We start from the raw sequence: 19,226 nt of genomic DNA on the forward strand, positions 1-19,226 counted from the left end.
TATATATATATATATATATATATATATATTGAAATGGCATGTATTTAAATCTTTGAAATTAATTGGTCTTAGAAAGTTTGTATTCCTGCTTTGGGCTTTTCAGACATAATTGAAATGATTAATTTCATCAAGGGATAAAATAAGTATAAATAAATGTTGGCTGTAAGAATGTGAACATGATTGTAAATCAAGTCTTTTCTTGATTCTGATCTCAATTAGTATTTTAAAATACTATGAAGTGAGAAACTGATATACTTTAGGGGTTTTTTGTTTTGTTTTGTTTTGTGATTATAGTATTAATACTTTACTTACGACTTCTCTTTGTGCTCCTAAACCAGTCTAAGGAGTTTCGTTTTTGAGTTGAAAACATTCATTTCTCAAAAGTTAAGGAGTAATAAGTAACCTGATCTGATATCATTACTTTATTCGACTCTATGGGACAGAGCATATCTTCCATGGGGGAAATACCTTCCAGAATTCATACAGATAGAGAGGAAAACCATCTAAACAGTCATATACATAGACTGGTGCTTCACAAATTTAGCATCCATGGAAATCGCCTAGAGAATTTGGTAAAGCACTGATTGATTGTCGAACCCCACTATTAGGGGTTCTGCTTCAGTATCTGGGGTCTGACCATTAGCATTTCTAATGTAATCTCAGATCAGTGATGCTGATGGTCTGTGGAGCACCTTTTGAATAGCACATATGTAGACTCAAGTGGAAAACAAAACTATTCCCCATTTTCAAAATCAAATTACAAGATTAATAGAAATCAAATTAAAATATACACATTAAAAGTAAAATTGAATTTATCAATTAAAATTAAAAAAATAAAAGCCAATTAAAATATATGGATAAGCATTTACGTTAGTTATACATAGTAAGAAAATTTTTCTTTATTCGGCTGAGAAAGTATTGAACATTTTTCAGGTTATTTATATCTAATTTTCATTATTGTGAACTAAATATAATATAAAGGATATAAATATTCTATACAATGATTTAAAGTTTAAGACAATCACCATCAGTTACATATATCTATGTTTTAAATTTCATTGTTTAAGCTATATTTCTTTATTGACAATGTATAGCTATAAAACACACCTTGATCATGAGTCTACTTGATTTTTCCTAGGAAAATTTAAAGTGTCAGATCAATAATTAGCTTAGGTACAGAGTTTACTGCTTAGAATTTCCTAGTAACAGTCAAGTACAATCAATATGAAGACATAAGAGAAGGGGTTCAATGCTCCTGGTGCTGGTAAGTGTGAAAATATATTCTTTTAAAAAATCATTGCTAAAGCAGATGTTTTTCTTCACAAAAAGAGAGCCTTGAAAGCCTAAACGATGATTTATATGCCATGTTAAATGATTACACTCTTACATGAGATTATTTCAAAGAAAGCAACCATTTATGTAGAAGAGACCATATTTTTAAGACATTTCAAGAATATTGAAATACGAGAATTTATGATAAACATAAGGCTGAAATAGTGAATAATGAACCTCAAATATTATCAAGGAAAGACAATGGAAAGAATAAAAAATTTGCTATAGGGCATTTACAAATTTGTAGGCAAAAACGTTTCAGTGTTGTTATGACTTATTTTCAATCATTCTCATTTACATGACTTACATGACTAGTTAATATTATTGACCTAAAATAAACTACCTATTTTTATAGATGTGTAAATTCTATCTTCTGATCAGTTTGCTTTACAAATAAACCCATGGACTTTGTAAAGATGAAATTAAGATTCACCACACTCCAGATAAGTCAGAAAAATAAAATAACATGCAATAGGAAAATCAAAGGTGAAACTGAAAAATCAAATACGTATCTAGTTAACTTGATTTATGCCTCTTTGATCATTGTAAACTTAAGTGAATGGTATTATGACTTCCCAAATGAATTTGTGTTATTCTATAATTATATTCACCACATATTTTGACTTCCTTGAGGCTACACGTTACTTTTGTATTTATGCAGCTTTATTTAGAAGTAACCAGCATACAATGAGCTTCATATATTTAAAATATACAATTTAGTTTTAACATAGGTATCTATCCATGAAACTATCACCAAGAGCAAGATAGTAAACATAACCACTGCCTCCCACAATATTCTTGTGCCTCTTTGTAATTCCCATTTCCAGACCCTTCTTTCATAGCCCCAGAGCACCACTGATATGCTTTATGTCACTGTACATCAGTTTGCACTTTCTAGAATTTTATATAAATGGAAACATACAGTATGTACTTTTTGTGGTATAGCTTCTTTCATTTAACATAATTATTTTGACATCCATCGGTGCTGCAGTGTGTATCAATAGTTCATTGATTTTAATTGTTGAATGGTATTCCTTTGTATGGATAAATACCTACAACTTAAATTATATGGTAGGCTCAGTTTTAAATATTTAAGAAAGTATCAAACTGTGTTTCAAAGTGGTTGTACCATGTTACATTCCCACTAGCAGTATCTGAGATTTCATAGCCAACAATTGATACAGTCAGACTTTTCATTTTAGCCTCTCTAATCAATGTGTACATATTTCTGTGTGGTTTTCATTTGTATTTTCCTACTGTTGACCATCTTTTCCTGAGCTTATTTGTCATCTGTGTACCTGCTTTGGTAGAGTGTCTGTTTAAGTGTTTTTCCCGTTTTTAAAATATATTTTTATTGAGATGTTCAAGTTCTTTATGTAGTCTCGATACATGTGATTTATTAAACATATACTTTGTGAAGTTTTTTTTTTTTTTTTAGATTGTGGCTTATCTTTTCATTCTCAGAACACTGTCTTTTGAAGAGAAGTTTGACTTTTTATGAACTCCAATTGATCAGTTTTTTTCCATGAATTGAGATTGATTGAGATTTTATTATACTATCTAAGAAATATTTCCTTAGACCAATAAGCTTTCCTCTTTGAAGTGCTATAGTTTCAGGCTTTACAGTCATGTTTTTTATCCCTTTTTAGGTTAATTTTTATATCTAGTGTAATACATGGAGTATGGTATGAAATGTGTATATATATATACATATATATGTATACACACACAAACACACACACACATAATTATTCTACAACCATCTGTTGAAAAGACTATCCTTTCTTCAATGAACTGCCTTTGCACCTTTGTCAAAAATCAGTTTTCATTTATTTGTGGATCTACTTATGGACTCTATCCTGTCTCATCAATTTATATGCTTATTTTTATGCCAATTACCCATTTTCCTGATTATAGTAATTTCATAATATGTCTTAAAATAATATAGTATTTGTCTTTCAAATACGTGATTTTTTAAATGTCATTTTGACTCTGATTTTTTTAAAATTCCTTTTGAATTTTAGGATCAATTGGTCAATTTTCTTTAAAAAGCCAGCTGGGAATTTGCTTGAGATTATATTTAATTATAGAAGAATTTTATAAGAATTGTTATTTTTGTAATATAAAGTCTTTCTATCCATAAACACAGTATATCTATTTAGGTCGGTTTTTCTTCTAAGCAATGTTCTGTAGTTTTCAGTGTTCAGGCATTTAACATTTTTGTCATATCTATCACCAACTGTTTTATATTTCTGATGCTATTGTAAATGACATTATTTTATTTCAAGCTCTGATTGTTGCCAATATATACAACATGATTGATTTTCGTATATCGATCTTGTATCCTCAACCTCACTAATGTCACTTATTCTAATAATTTTAGATTTGCTAAGACATAATTACATCATATGTAAACAAAAGACAATTTTACTTCTTCTTTTCCATTAAGAACGACTTTAATATTTTATGTAAAAGCCCTACTGTATAGGCTAGAAACTTCAGTACAATAATGAACAACAGTGATAAGAGCAGACATCTTGGTTTTGTTCCTAATCTTTGGGGAAAAGCATTAAATCTTTCACCTTTAAATATGATGTTAGCTGTATATTTTTCATAGATACCTTTTATCAGGTTGTGAAGTTCATTTTAGTTTCTGGTTTGCAGAGAGTTATTTTTTATTTTTATTTTTTTTAATTAGGGATGGACGTTGAAATATGGCAGATGCATTTGGCTACATTTACTTTTTCTACTTGTTTCCTGAACTATTACAGTTATTCTTAATTTCATCTACATTATTTATTTCTTTTCTTATATTGCATTTCATTTGTTCTTCTTTTTATAGTGATATAAGTTGGAAGCTAGATGAGTTTATTTAGCCTTTCTTTTTCTCTAATATAGGTGTATAGTGCTCTAAATCCGCCCCCACCCTGCCATGTTGCATTTGAAATATCCAATATGTTTTATATGTTGTATTTTATTTTCACTTAGTTAAAACTATTTTCAATTTTTTTTCTTTTGTTTTCTTATTGGGCTCATGGGTTAATTTAAAGTGTTATTCATTTTCTCAACATTTTTGGATTTTTTGTTACCAATTTCTATTTTAATTATATCTGGTCAGAGAACATACTTTCCATGACTTGAATTTATTAAGGTTTGTTTCACAATGCTGAGTATGGTCTCTCTTGGTTAATGTTCCATGCGAAGTTGAAAAGAATGAGTATTGTGCTGTTATCGGATGGAGTGGTCTATAAATCTCCAGTGGGTCAAGTTGGTTGATTGTGTTTTTCCAATCTTTTAGATGCTATTGAATTTATGTCTACTTTGTCTATCAGTATTGAGAGAAGGGTTTTGAAATCTTTGACTATAATTATGGATTTTCATTCTGTCAGTTTTTACTTCATGAAGTTCAGTTAATAGGTGCAAAAACATTTAGGATTTTTCTGTTTTTTTGAATCAGTGATCTATCAAGATGAAATAACCTTCTTTATACATGGTAATCACGTTTGCACTCGAGTCTATTTTGACGAGTATTAATATAGCTGTTTCTGCTTTCTTTGGATTAGCATTTGCATGGTATATATTCTTTCATCATTTTATTTTTAATCATTTTATGCCTTTGTAGTTGAAGTTGATTTTTTTGTAAGCAGTTTATAGTTAGATCTTCCAGCTTGATCCAGTGTGACAATATCTGCATTTTAATTGAGGCATCTCAGCTGCCCAATTTCCATCTTGTATATCAATCTTATTACCTTTAATCACACCTGGCATTCCAGTATATTGTCAAGTGGCCAAGCGGTTTCAAAACAGCAGGCAACTACTAGGCCAGCTTGCTATAGTTTATGGATTTAGTAGATAGGAAACAATGAGCCTGAGTGAATCTAGACAATTTATTACACATGGCGCAACAAACAGCATGATATTCATGTGTGCATTGGTTTCTCTGGGCCCCCCCAAGTCCCGTGGAGGCAATATAGAAAGAGTCCAGGGCAATGCTGTGCACACAGGACTCTTTGTCACAAAAAAGGAACATCTCTAATTTTACAAAGAACTGCTAACAAACCTGCCCTATCCTTGCCCCACAGGGAAATATCATCTGCATTACTGGGGGTGTCAGGAATCGAATCTGCCCTTTCCCCTGAATGGAGACACTGGCTTTCTCTCTCTTGAATGCCTCTGGGGAGAAGAAGAGACTCTAGCTTTATTACCCTGGAATGTAAACCAGTCTGTTACCTGCTTTGGAGTAGCTTTGCAAATGTTCTTGTGCAAAGCTGTTAATGCCCTTTGTTCAGAGGTTATGCAGAAATGGCAGACTCATGGGGAGTGATCTCTCAGCATATTTATCAGTCACAGTTCTGTCATAAAAGTAGAAGCCACTCTAAGTATTTAGAGTAAGAAAAGATTTAAAATAAGAAATCAGAAGCTTATGCAATGGTTGGAAGGGTGGGAAGAACACCTGTTAGAGAGGCTCTCTCTCATACCTGGAAGGGTAGGCAGAGCGGCTGAGCTGATGCTGCACGTCGGTGCTACCTGTGGTACACAAGTGTTTAACTCTCAGGGGGATGCCTGAAAGCTATTGGCAAAACCCCCGCGTCTTCAGCCTGTTGTCTGCCAATGCCCTTGTGCCTGTCCGCAGCAGTGCAGAGAATAATGGCTTATCTTACTGTTTCACATCCCTAATCTCATTCAAGTGATTTTCTCTGGCACAACCTGCTGGCATTCTGGAAATTTGGGAAGCACAGCTGCTGGGCTCTTCCCCTGTATTGTAGGAGAGAGTGTGGTTGAAGAAAGGCGATGGGGAATTCATAACAAATGATTCATCAAAGTCTTTATTAATGTAAGCTTTAATAGTTTTTCTCTTATTAACTATGGTAAATAACTTTGTACAGCCATCTTTCAACATATGTGAAAGGATTTCCCCGGATTCATTCCTACAAATGTAATGGCTCACAGTGTGTACCAATCTTACATTTTGAGAGGTGGTACCAAATTACTCTCCGAAAACACTTCCTTTCCAGGGAGTAACCAACAGGGGAATGGAGGAAGGAAAAGCCTGTTTGCAGATAATTTAGGAACGGAAGTTACTACCCAGGTCTATTCTTCCTAAACATTAACTTAGTACCTTTGAGTGGTGACTCCTTGAGGCAATGAGAGGGGAGAGGAAAGTGTGCTGGCCCTTGGATACTTTATCATCAGACCAATATCTAATATCAATCCCTTAACTCCTGAGAAGGAAAGGAGTCAAGTATTGAATGTTATCTCTGATAGACATTATGCCAGCAGTTTTCACATGGATGCTCCAATTTAATTGTTAGTGTAATTTGATGAATAGGTATATTATTTTCACGATCCCCCCGATGAGCAATTGAGCCTTAGCTGCCAAGTAACTTGTTGAAGTTCATGCGTTTAATAAATGTTAATGATAAGATTCAAAAACAGCTGTAAAAGATTACAAGACCTATGTTCTTTTTTCTGTTTGCCACAGCCATCTCCCTCCTGACGAATATCCTTGAGCCTTGTATTATTCTTTTATGACTGTTCTACTCTTTTCAAGGCTGCCCATGTATAGTGGGGAGAGTTCAGACTCTGGAAATGCAACTATCTTAATTTAAATCAAAGTTTGAGTCCCATCTTTACTATTTATTCCCTGTGATTTTTGAGCAATTCAATTAAGCTCTGTGAACTTTAGTTCCAACATATGTAAAACAAATATAGTAAGACATATATGACAAGTTTGTTGGGAGAATTGAGATAATATATACAATGTGCTTAGCATGTTGTTACAGCATTAATGTGTATGCCTGTGACCATAGGGCAGAGGGTCAAGAACATAAAGCTCAGAACTAGCATATGTTGAATACTGTGAAACTAGATACAAAAGTGTGCATCCTGCTGTACATCATGTGTACAATAGTATAAGCACGGACCACTAAAGCTGATAGTCCTAACTCTTCAAATTATGTTTTAAATCTGATATATCTATCTCTTCATAAATCAAAACAAGCTGAGAAGAAACACAAAGAAATGTTTGAAAAAATATATATATTTGGACTAGAATAGAATGTGTATACAAGACTACAAATCCAGTCTAAAATATAATTAATTTACTTCCATTTTTCTTCCTAAGGAAAATTGGCTGGTAGCACTGTCTTTTTGTGTCTTGCCTCAATGTAGATGAGACAGGAAAATAGGGACAGCTTGAGAATCTTGGTTATGTGTTAGTGGTATTCATATTAAAATAAAATGTATATCCTCTGACCATTGCTGAACATGTAAATGTGCTTTAAAAATTTTCTAGACTTATTAGTTTCAATGTGTTTAAAGTGGCCAAAAATTATAGGGCAAGTTTAGTGTATTTTTTCAGAGTATTGAGACAGTAATCATAATTTGGTTACTACAATATATCTTATCAGCATATTTCTTGTTTCGTAGCACTTAAACTTATTTGAAGGCAACTAAGATTAACATATTATGCTAAATGTTAAAGAACCTTCATGCCTTTTTTCTTTTGATGATTTTCTTGATTCTTAGGAGTCCTATGAAAGGGTACTACATTTCTTATAGTGTGTAGACACCTACCTATTTAGTCATAATTTCTTTTTGCTCAGAAAGAAAGTATAATTTTTCTGAAAGAAAGTAAGTATTATTTTTGGATAAATATTGAATGATTTTGAAATGTTTAAATATAGAAGAGATAGCTATACACATTTGGAGTATATTATCCAAAAGTTATGCTTTTATCTGTTCTTTGCCAGAGGTAACGGTCTATCAGTTGTTACTATACTTGCATTGAATAGAGTTTGTATCTCACTATTTCACTGTATGATTATGAACAAACTATTTCTTAATATGTCTATAAATAATTTTTTATTACTTTTATCCTTAAAGTACTATGCCTCATTTCATAGAAAATCAATGACATGGATATGCAGCAAAAAGGGGATAAAAAAAATCCTAATTTAATGGTTCATTTCCTAAAATTATTATGTCTCTCAGAGGCAATAATGTTCAGTGGTGTATATAGTATTCTGCTCTGAAAAAATACGAGGGCATCTCAAACTCTGAGGGTTAATGCAACACTAAGGCAGATAAACTGGGTCATAATGTATAAAAATAACACTGGCATCAAATTCAGGCCGAGCTTTTACATTTACACACCAAATAGTTGTCTTTCAAAAAATATTGTTATTAATAAATTTTGGCATGATGGTATTTTCATGACTTTTTTGTTCATATGTTTGTTGGTGGTGAAATGAATAATTCCAATAAATCATAATAATCATTACTAATGAAGGGAAACAGGGTAGGGTTAATTAGAATCCTGGGAGGGGGTAGATTTTGCATATGGTTTTAGTTATGCATTTAGTTATGAGTGCCTCCGATGTTCTGAAATGTACTACATTTTAACCAAAAAGTTAGAATATTTAACATTATTGACTTGGTATCTAAAAAGCAATGAAAACAGTTGTTTTTTTTTTGGACATTCATGTATAATTTGATGTGCACCTCAATATTTCATAGAGTGAATCTTATCTGACTGATAAGAGTTGGTCACTATTGAATGTCTAAGAAAGATGAGTGGATTAGTTTGTCAGGGCTGCTGTAACAAAAATTCCACAAAGTGGGTCATATAAACAACAAAAATTTATTGCCTCGTAGTTCTGAACACTAGAGGTCTGAGATCAGGTCTGACCTCAGGTCTGAATCAGAGGTCTGACAGGGCTGGCTTCTTCTGAGGACTGTGAGAAAGATTCTGTTCCATGCCTCTCCCCTAGCTTTTGGTTTAATGGTAAGCTTTGGCCTTCCTTGGCTTGTAGAAGCATCACCTTGATCTCTGCCCTCATCTTCATGTGATGTTCTCCTTGTTTGCTGTTTGTCTCTCAATTTCCCTTTTTTAATAAGAATACTAATTATATTGGGGCAGGGCCTACCCTACTTCTTTATGACCTCACCTTAACATCTCCAACTGCCCAATTTCCAAATAAAGTCACATTCTGAGGCACAGGGGAATAGTACTTAAACATATACATTTTGGAGAGACATAAATCAACCCAAAGCAGAGAGTATTGAATACATACAATCCCCTTCTTAAACATGCATCTTGAAATTCACCATGCCCTCTCTCTCCCTCTGAACCAAATTTCAGTTTAAAACATGACATAATTTGAAGGGAAGACTGCACTTAAGACCTTTAAATTTCTGGACATAAAATAATACTTAAGGGACCTTGCGTACAGAAGCTGTGCATTGGTCGGAGCCAAGGAGGAAGCTCAGGACGCTCGCTGCTCAGGAACCAGGGACGCCACGGTGCCCGGCCCTGCGCACGCATTCGCGAGGCATCATGGCTGAGTACGGGACCCTCCTCCGGGACCTGACCAACAACATCACCTTGAAGATCTAAAACAGCTCAAATCGGCCTGCAAGGAGGACATCCTCAGTGAGAGGAGTGAGGCGATCACTACAGGCAGCACCTGGTTCAGCTTCCTGGAGAGCCACAACAAGCTGGACAAAGACAGCCTCTCCGACATCGAGCACACCTTTGAGATCTCTCACCGTCCTGATCTGCTCACTATGGTGGTGTTCTGAAGAGCTCTGAGGAGGAGAGCTGGACACCAAGCTAATCTGTACCTCCTGTGCCCAAATGCACAAAGAGATGACCCAGCAGCCTTCTGAGGAGGAGATCATCAAATTGGCTCCTCCACTGAAGAAAGCCTAAGCAAAGGAGAGGAAGAGGAGGAAGGTTGGACCTTCATTGGACCACTCTCTTCCCCCATCCCCCAGATCTACCCACCTACTAACCTGGCCCTAACCCCCTTACTATACACATGTGTGTGCATATGCTCTGGCTGTCTGTCTACATGTCTAGCTCATCTAGCTCCTCTTCCTTGTGAGGGGTGGGGGTCAGAGGTGGGGGGTGCTGTTTCTCCACTCTAGGGGGAGGTCGGGCTATTCCTCCTACTTCTCCTTCCTCCACTATTCCCCCTTGTCTCAAGTGTGGGAGCAGAAAGGACCTGCATTATCCTAGGTTGAAGAGCTGAGGTGGGGTGAGGCACGGGACAGGTAGGTGGATCGAATGAAAAGCAGTGGGAGGGAAGCTGAAGAGGGTACCCAACCCCCACCTGGGAGGGGCAAAGCCAGAGTTTGTACCCCATGCTGTACCTCTTAGGGCCTAGGATGGGTAGGAGCTAGGGATCTAATGACGGAGGACCACTGGATACTTTCTTGACCCCAAGGATCAAACCCACAGAGCACCCAACATTAGGTAACCCCACCCACCTCTGCCCTGGAAAGACTGTGCCGAGACAATGCTCCCCTGAGCCTGAGATGGGGCAGAGGGGCCTCTTTTCCACTCCTTTATTCCTATACAGACTGTTGCACATACTGACCCGGAACCTAGAGAGGTTGTAGAACGAGATCCCTAGGTTTTAACTCCAATTCTTTCCCCACCTACAGGGTCCCAGCGTGGTTATTGTAGGCAACCTTCCCAGCCCGTCATCTAGAACTCGCCAAGCCTGAAAGAAGGGAAGAAGTGAACTACAGTGTTTTCCTCTGCACTGATCCCCAGTTCAGTCCAGGAGGGGAATTGGTAATCCGTCACCCTCAATATCCTGGCGATTTGGGCTTGTAATTCCTCCTAGCCCAATCACTAGAGTCCAGTGACCCCAGCCTCTTGCCTGCCCCAAAATGTGCCTCCCACCCTGACCATGCTGGTCATATGTATGTATATGAAACCCACACTGCCACATCAGCCTTTTTTCGTGGTGTCTAGCATTAACTTATTGTCTAGGCCAGAGCAGGGATGGGAGGGGAATGCCACAGTGAAAGGAGCTGCAGAGTCAAATTGCTACAAAGTCAAAAAAAGAAAACTTTTAATTAAATTCACACAATCTCAACAAACTATTTAGAGAAAGTAAGTAAGGGGCTTTAAGGGTTTGGGAGCAAACTCTAGTGGGAGGGGAGGGCTGGCTGTGGAAGAGGGCCGCCAGACTGGATGGAGAGCACCCCTCCTCCCAGCCCCGCCCAGCCTGCACGCCCCCTCTGGCCACTGCTGCAGACACCTGCCATAACACAGACACCTCTGAGTACTCCACGGTGTTGCCTTAAACGACCTCTTTAAGTTCCCCGAGTCCTGTCGGGCTTCTCCCTCAAGGAGAAGATTATAGAATTGGTAGGGGGAAGTGAACATGAATTGTCTTTCCAGTCAGGATATGTTGTATGAGAGGGCGAGATTGAGAATCTGAATGAGCATGAGTAAGGAGGCTTTCTTTGAAGAGAGGCAAGTGAGGATGGGTGGGAGAGGGAAGACAGGGTCCTTTTCAGCAGCCTAATCATTTCTCTGTAAGGCAAAATAATCTAAAAAGACTAACCTGCCCTCCCACGCCTGTTCAGCTGAGATTGCTTTGCCCTGTGCTCTTCTTGTAGGCGGTGTGCCCGGCCTTGTTCTAACCCTGGAATAAAGGTCATTGACTGTAAATAATAATAATAATAATAATAATAATAATAATAATACTTAAGCACGCTGAAGGTCAAAGTAGAGTCAATATCTAACGCTTACTCCACGCTACTTTTAGTAATGTTGACACCCCATTTTTCATAAGCCCTTTGAACGATGTTAAAGGTATTTATATTTTACATTGCCTTCTGAAAATTGACATGTTATCCAAGGATCTCAATAAACAAAAAAATAAGGACAGCGTTTGATAAATGCAAAGAAAGGCCCTAAGCAGGGGCAGTGGAGGTTCATGTGCACCACTTAGTGGTAACTATTTGAGAAACAGAAAATTCACCAGAGTTAGGTTGCTTGATTTGTTTTATTGAACATCATAGGTCATAAACAAACGGACATTCTTCAATCATTTGTCAACTTTATTTTTTTTTTACTTTTAATGCATACTATATGTCAGGTGTGTTCTAGGCAGTTGTGATAAATCAGTGAAAAGAGCAGATAAATATTTTTCCTATCTCTAGTTACCATTTAAAAGAAGGAGGAAGACAACAAACTCTGAACACAATAAATAAGTATGCTCAATTTTACCTTGAGTAAAATGGAAGTAATAATTGAACCTACCTCATAGGTTTGTTTTAAGAAATAAGATGATATATGTAAAGCTCTTAGCAAAGTGTCTATCACATATAAAACACTCGATTAATTTTAGGAATGCTAAAGATTGCAATGATGATGATGATGATAATTGCTAGCCGTAATCTATGCTTCTATCTTTCCATTTTTCTCTATTTGAGAAATAATGTGAGACCGCATTGGCATAACATGAACACCACCCATAGGAAGTCAACTGTGACAATTAGTAAATTCAGAGCTAAAAACAAAATGTAATTGACATTCAAAACAGTACGTACATACACATGTGCACACATGTACATACACACACACAAACATACACACACACACTGACCAAAACAAATATTTTTGTCTGGTTTCAAAGCATTGGTTATAAGTAAAACATACTCCTATTTACCAGTAGGATTTCTTGCCAATCTGAGTGGCCATTTAATTAATATTTAATCTAGATTTGAAAACCTAAGTGATGAGTTCATTGAAATGCTATAATCTTCTGATATTTAGTATTTAAATCTCATTCTATGAAATTCTGACAAAATCATCAATGACCCTTTCTCCTGACTCTTTTTAATGACCTATTTATCTCCTCTGCAAATTTGAAGATTATCAATGTGAATAAAATAAGCCTAAAATATCTTATTTTTAATTGCTTAGTAAATGTCACTTTTCTCCTTTTACCTTCCCTTCAAAGGGCTGAAGTATGAGCCATGACCTAATTTCTCCTTTTCTTTGTTGGCATTCAAGTACAGAATGGTGAATATGATTGCATATTTAAACAGAATTATTAAGATACCACACACATATCTATCTTTTAATTGTAAATATATTATTCAGTTGACCCCTAAATTTAAAGTCATAAACTCTTGACCAAATCTGAAGGTTTGCATTTTTGTTGTTGTTAAATCACTCTAATTCTGAATGTTTCGGTGAAACTCCATCATTTTTTTTTAATCCATTTCTTCTCTTTTTAATTAATCATATTCCTTACTGGAACCTAAAATGTTGCTTTGCTTGTCGTGCCTTTTCCTTTTGACACATAATCTTGATTAACTAATACATATGACATGAAAAGTATAAGGAATTTCTTCTAGAGTTTTCTTTGAGGAAGAGAAGACAGTCTCTTTTCCTCTTTTATGCTTCATAAATGTCAGACACATTAATATAAAAGAAAAAACAAGTGCGTGTTTTACATTCTTTTTATAAGCTATAAATATGGAGATTGAAATTATACTTTTACTGTAGATTCTGTAATTGTGCCATTAAGGAAATGGATAAAATATTTTGTAAAAAGTGTCTTACAGTTTTATTTTTCTTTACTTTGAAGAACAAATTATTCTGACTGAGATATAGTTTGGTAAAACAAAAGTGAGATTTGTTTATGTAGTTTTATTCTAAATTGCTCTCCTGGGTCTTATGTGTTTAGAATATTGAGGCCATTATTATTTACTGAACTGTTCCAGTTAAAAGCTTTTAGTTTTATTACTCATTTTCCTGTGAAATAGCTATTTTTTTATACAAATGAGGATTCCAAGGGAGTTAAGATCTGCCATAGCTGTGTAGAAGTACATATAGATCATTAAGGGGATATTTAATATAAAGCACATAGTACAGGGCTATCACACAGTAAGAATTAAAGAACTGTTACTTGTTACTATATGACTGTATTTGTAAAACATTTTTCAGATATTGAAATTATGACATAGTTTTATTTCAGGGAAGTTCTTGACATTTTAATAAGGAATATTGACATGCTATTTTCCAAAAGTATATAACACCTCAAAGATAAATTATATTTTACATATGTAATTTACATACAAATATATATGCATAAGCCATATGTATATATACTGTATATAAATGTATATGAAATTGAAATCTAAAAACTTTAGAATGTTTTTCTTATGAATAGACACTACTCCTTATTTTCAGAACTTTTATTTTCTCATCCATCCTTTAACTTCAGTTGTCTAGTGATAGTTTTCTATCTCACTTAGATCATTTTCAATTACAAAAAAAATGAGAAAAATATAAAATTTATCAGAAGACTATATAGTTGATCATAGACATCAATTTTTATGGGAAAGTAGTAAATGGGTCCTTTGGGCTCCTTTCAGTGGTCTACCAAATGAGCCATAGCCTGAAAAAGTTAAAACATTAGAAATAAAATGTGTTTATAGCTCCCTGATATGCAGTTAAACTACAGTAATAATCTCAAGCTAATTTATGAAATTAAATACATGAATACACTGTAAAATATATTCTCAGAATAATCAGACATTTACTGAACTTGCATCCGCATGTATTACTGTTTTAGAGGCTCTTTTTAAATTTTTTTATTTATTTTATTTTATTCATTTATTTATCTATTATTTTTATTTTTATTTTTTATTTTTTTAGTTGAGCCATCCTGCCACCTGTTGGCAGCTCAGCGGCAGCTCAGCTCAGGCCGGGAATCAAACCGGCAACCCTTTTGCTCAGAGTTCACACTCTTGAGAGAGCTCTTAACCAACTGAGCCACTCGGCTGACCCTTAGAAGCTCTTAATGAACAATTTCCATATGAGTGTAGTATCTGGAGCAACGCTGTCCAATAGAACTTTCTTTGCTATGGGAATGTTCTCTGTGATGTCAAAAGAGTCTGTTGCGCACTTGAAATATGGCAAGTGTGGTTGAACTAAATTTTAATTTTATTTAATTTTCATTATTTAAATTTATCCACATGTGTTTAGAGGCTATGTTATTAGATAGCACAGATCTAAAGTATATTTTTTATCTGTATATTTCCACCAGTATTTAATCACTGGATTATTTATGCTATCACTGTGCTCCCTATGTCATGTACTTATTTGCAAAAACACATCTTTAAGAATATTTACAGTACTAGAAAAGAAAGCAATAGTCACATCATGATTGTTGAACTATTTTCTCTGAGAGCCATATTGGTTTGCTGTGAAGATTTTCACACATTTAAGATTAAAGTGTAGGATAATTGCTACAAACCGGACATAGGCATTCGACAAATATAATTGGTAAATGAATGAATAAGCGCAGATGGAGAAAACATTGAAAATGTTTTCTTTGCTATATTAACCTCTTTCCTAAGGCAATAGAGAACATTTAGTGAAACCTTAATTTTCAATCCAGGCAGGTGCTATTATAGCATTATGGTAAGTTGTACAAATACTGATATCATCTCATTAAAGTCATTATGGTCTTTTGCTCACAGGTGTGATATGACATTTTGAATTCAGTGATGGAAAGACACATATTTACTCTGGAAAAAAATCCCTTTTATTTTATGTGGACAATAGAAAAACTTCATTATTTACTATTACTAATATGAAAATCATATTGGTATGGCATACATTTTATTTCCAAACATGATGTAAGAGACGCCTAAAATTTTCAAATTTTGAAAAATTTACCAACTGGTATCTACAGCTGTCCTTGNGCATCTTGTTTTCTTTCCTTATGCAGTGAATATATGATGAGGTGACAAGCACTATGACTCATAAAACTTTGTTGAAAGACAGTTTCCCATGGGTCTAACACATTTATGTAGATTTTGCAAGTAGGTATACTGACTGCGTTTGTGTGTGTGTGTGTGTGTGTGTGTGTGTGTGTGTGTGTGCGCCTCGTACTCTATATTTGTCAGTTTTTTTTATTAGTTTCAGATGTACAAAACAACCTAGTGATTACACATTTACACATCTCACAAAATGACAACCCCAACAAGTCTACTATCTATCTGACACCGTGCGTAGTTATTACAATATCATTGACTACATTCCCTATACTGTAGTTTACATTCCGTGACTATATATTTAATATTTTTTCAAGAATGCTTGTTTGTATACCAGTCAGGCTTGGAAATGGCAGTATCTTTTTTGTGGCTTATAGCCTTGAAATCAATGAGATAGTTTCTTTCTCTGCAACAAGACAGGAATGCCGACTGGCCATTATAAAAGACTTGGTTTCCCTAAGATCACACCTCTCCTATTGCATCTGATTCATCTTTGAATCACTTTGGGGAACTAGGATTAGGGAAGAGCCTCAAGAAAATACAGATTCTCTAGTTACTGCTATTCCTGTGAGTAATAAAAGTCCTGTGAGTAATAAAAGTCTTCTCTCTCTGACCCAGAAATGTGTCTGCTGCCCGCATTCATGAAAATGACTGGCTCACTTGTTACTTAACAAATAGAGTAAAATTTCCGACCCTTCATAGTTCTTGACAAAGTTTTATCATTCTTAACATTTTCTTGGCATCTGAAACTAATGAAAATCTTATTCAATCATTTAAAATTATGTTTTTAAATTTTACTCTGTATGGATTAAGCCAGAAAGTATATAATATTTACAGATAAAATTAACTGTCAAGTATCTTCTCATAGAATGTATCTGTCTATGGAAATAGTAATATTTATAATTGTCTACAAAAACCCCTTTTATTTATAAAAATACAGTTTTTTGTGACTGTATTCCTTTAGATAAGTATCAATTCAATATTATACTTAAGTATAAATGTGTAAGAATGAGGGAACAATAAATACTGTAATAGAAATAAAATAATTAGACTAACTCCTGCAATAATTTTGCAAAGAAAGACGCTGTTTCATTTCTAGAACAGAATGTACTCTTAAGAAAAGTCAAATCACTAGATTGGCAGTAACGTAATTATGTTTAAAATATAGTATTTTTCATCCAAGGTATTTTGACGGAGGATCACAGTTTCTGTGGGTAAGGAATTTGGAGAGGGATTAGCTGGGTCTTCTGTTCAGGGACTCACAAGGCTACAATCATGGTGTTGGCCAGCTCGGGACTCATCTGAGGTTCCTCTTCCAAGCTAAGGTGGTCACTGGTAGAATTGGTTTCCTTGGATCTGTAGAAATCATGGTAGCTTCAACTTCAAGACCTGTAGGTAACACGCCTCTTTGATGCTTCATCTTCTTTTAAAGGCTCCTCTGATTGGGTCAGGCCTCTCAGGATAGGCTTTTAAAATTATTTTATTATGATTATTAGTACTATTATATATTTTTTATTATTATTAACTGAAAGACAAGTGATTATTAGACGAATCATGATATCCCATCATATTCACAGGTTCCACCCACATTCTAAGGGAGGAGAATGTACAGAGCATGAGCAAACACCAGAGGGTGTGGTCTTAGAGGCCATCTTAGAGTTTACCTAGTATGATAACAAATAAGTACCTCATTAATAGACAATATAAAAATGAGATGTATATGTAATGAAAACCTACACAAATATTATATTTCCTTTAAACCCCTAATGTGTATAGTATTATAATCTAGAAAATAATGTGTTTTCATTATATAGCCTTTACCATTTTCTTTTTATTTTTATTTCATTTGATCCCTGATTATTCTGTTTCTGTACAAGGGTTTTTAACATTAGCCTACTATGCAGTCTATTGTTTAGAAATTTCAGTCTATTGTATAATAAAGAAATTAGCTCACTTTTTCACTACTTTTAAAAAGTCATGTTTACATTTACAAATACCTCAAATGAAAAAAGGAAAAACAATTACTGCCTATGAAATGATTCTCACATGCTTTCAAGCAAATGAGAAAATCTATTCTTTTTTTCTATGTCACTAATTATCTCCTTCATCATTAATTAATTGGAAACAGAATTTTAACAGATCAAATTTCAACAGTGTGAGGTTATTCAGAGAGAGTTCTTCTAAACATCTTTAGAGACTTACAGTTTTGGTAACAACCACTTGTAAGAGTAGAGGGCATGAAAGAAACTGAACATACTGATTGTCAGTCCTTTCTTAGGAATTTTATAATGTAAGGCATTTGGGGAATGCTTTTTAAATAACATGAATAGTTACTTTCAATTCTTTTGATTGCTTTTTATTTTGAAAAGCTTTGACTTACCACAGAATCTTCCAAAAAAAGCATTTGTGTTCCCATATACCCTTCACCCAGCTCCCCTTAATGTTAATATCACATAAGTCACATTAAAATGACCAAAATTAATGCATTAATATTGATACAATATATTAATTACACTGCAGACTTTATTTGGATTTTCTCTGTTTTTTCACTAGTGTCCTTTTTTCTGTTATAAGATCCAAGCCAGGATCCCATGTATTGGGTTGTTGGAAAAGTCATGACGTATTTTTTTATGTTTTTCGTTGCAAAAATGCATCATGATTTTTCCGACAACCCAACAGCTGTGTTATTCTCCTTAGTCGTTTCCATTCTGTGCCAATTCCTCAGTCTTTTTTAAATGCTTTTGAGGAATACTGGTGAGGTATTTTGCAGATAGTCCCACAGTTTGGAGTTCTCTGATATGTTTGTTTGTTTGTTTGTTTGTTTGTTTGTTTGTTTGTTTGTTTGTTTCCTCATTACATTGAAGTTAATATTTGGCAAGAAAACCACAGAAGATAGTCTAATATCAACCATGATATTGATATGTGTATTACTAGTGATGTTAACCTTGACCACTTGGCTAAGTTGTTGCCCATCGGGTTAGTGCACCACAAAGTTACTATTCTCTTTTTCAATATTACATATCCTTGGGGAGATATTGTTAAGACTATGCAAATATCCTCTTTCTCCTCATACTTTTACCCACTAATTTTAGCATCCAGCGTGGATCTTGTCTCCAACAATTATTTTATGATGGTGTCCTATCAGTGATTTTCTATTTTCCTCATTGAAAATTGGAGACATTAGAATTATTTCTAAGGGAACCTTGTCCTTTCCCCCTATTTATATATTTAGACAATTATTTATATTAGTGTGATCTTATATGTATTTATTTTATTGGTATAATTCAATACTTTTG

The 19,226-nt window shown here is 34.6% G+C and overlaps 1 protein-coding gene and 1 pseudogene across 1 annotated transcript in view; both read left to right on the plus strand.

Moving 5' to 3' along the window:
- The window catches only part of LOC109376253 (serine-rich coiled-coil domain-containing protein 1-like), a 191,828-nt gene that overhangs the window by 139,685 nt on the left and 32,917 nt on the right, over nucleotides 1–19,226 (plus strand). The gene's annotated exons all lie outside the window — the stretch shown is intronic.
- Nucleotides 9,671–10,045, plus strand: LOC109376255 (astrocytic phosphoprotein PEA-15 pseudogene; annotated as a pseudogene).

This window comes from Hipposideros armiger, unplaced genomic scaffold, assembly GCF_001890085.2.
Source record: "Hipposideros armiger isolate ML-2016 unplaced genomic scaffold, ASM189008v1 scaffold_1076, whole genome shotgun sequence".
Classification (NCBI taxonomy): domain Eukaryota; kingdom Metazoa; phylum Chordata; class Mammalia; order Chiroptera; family Hipposideridae; genus Hipposideros; species Hipposideros armiger.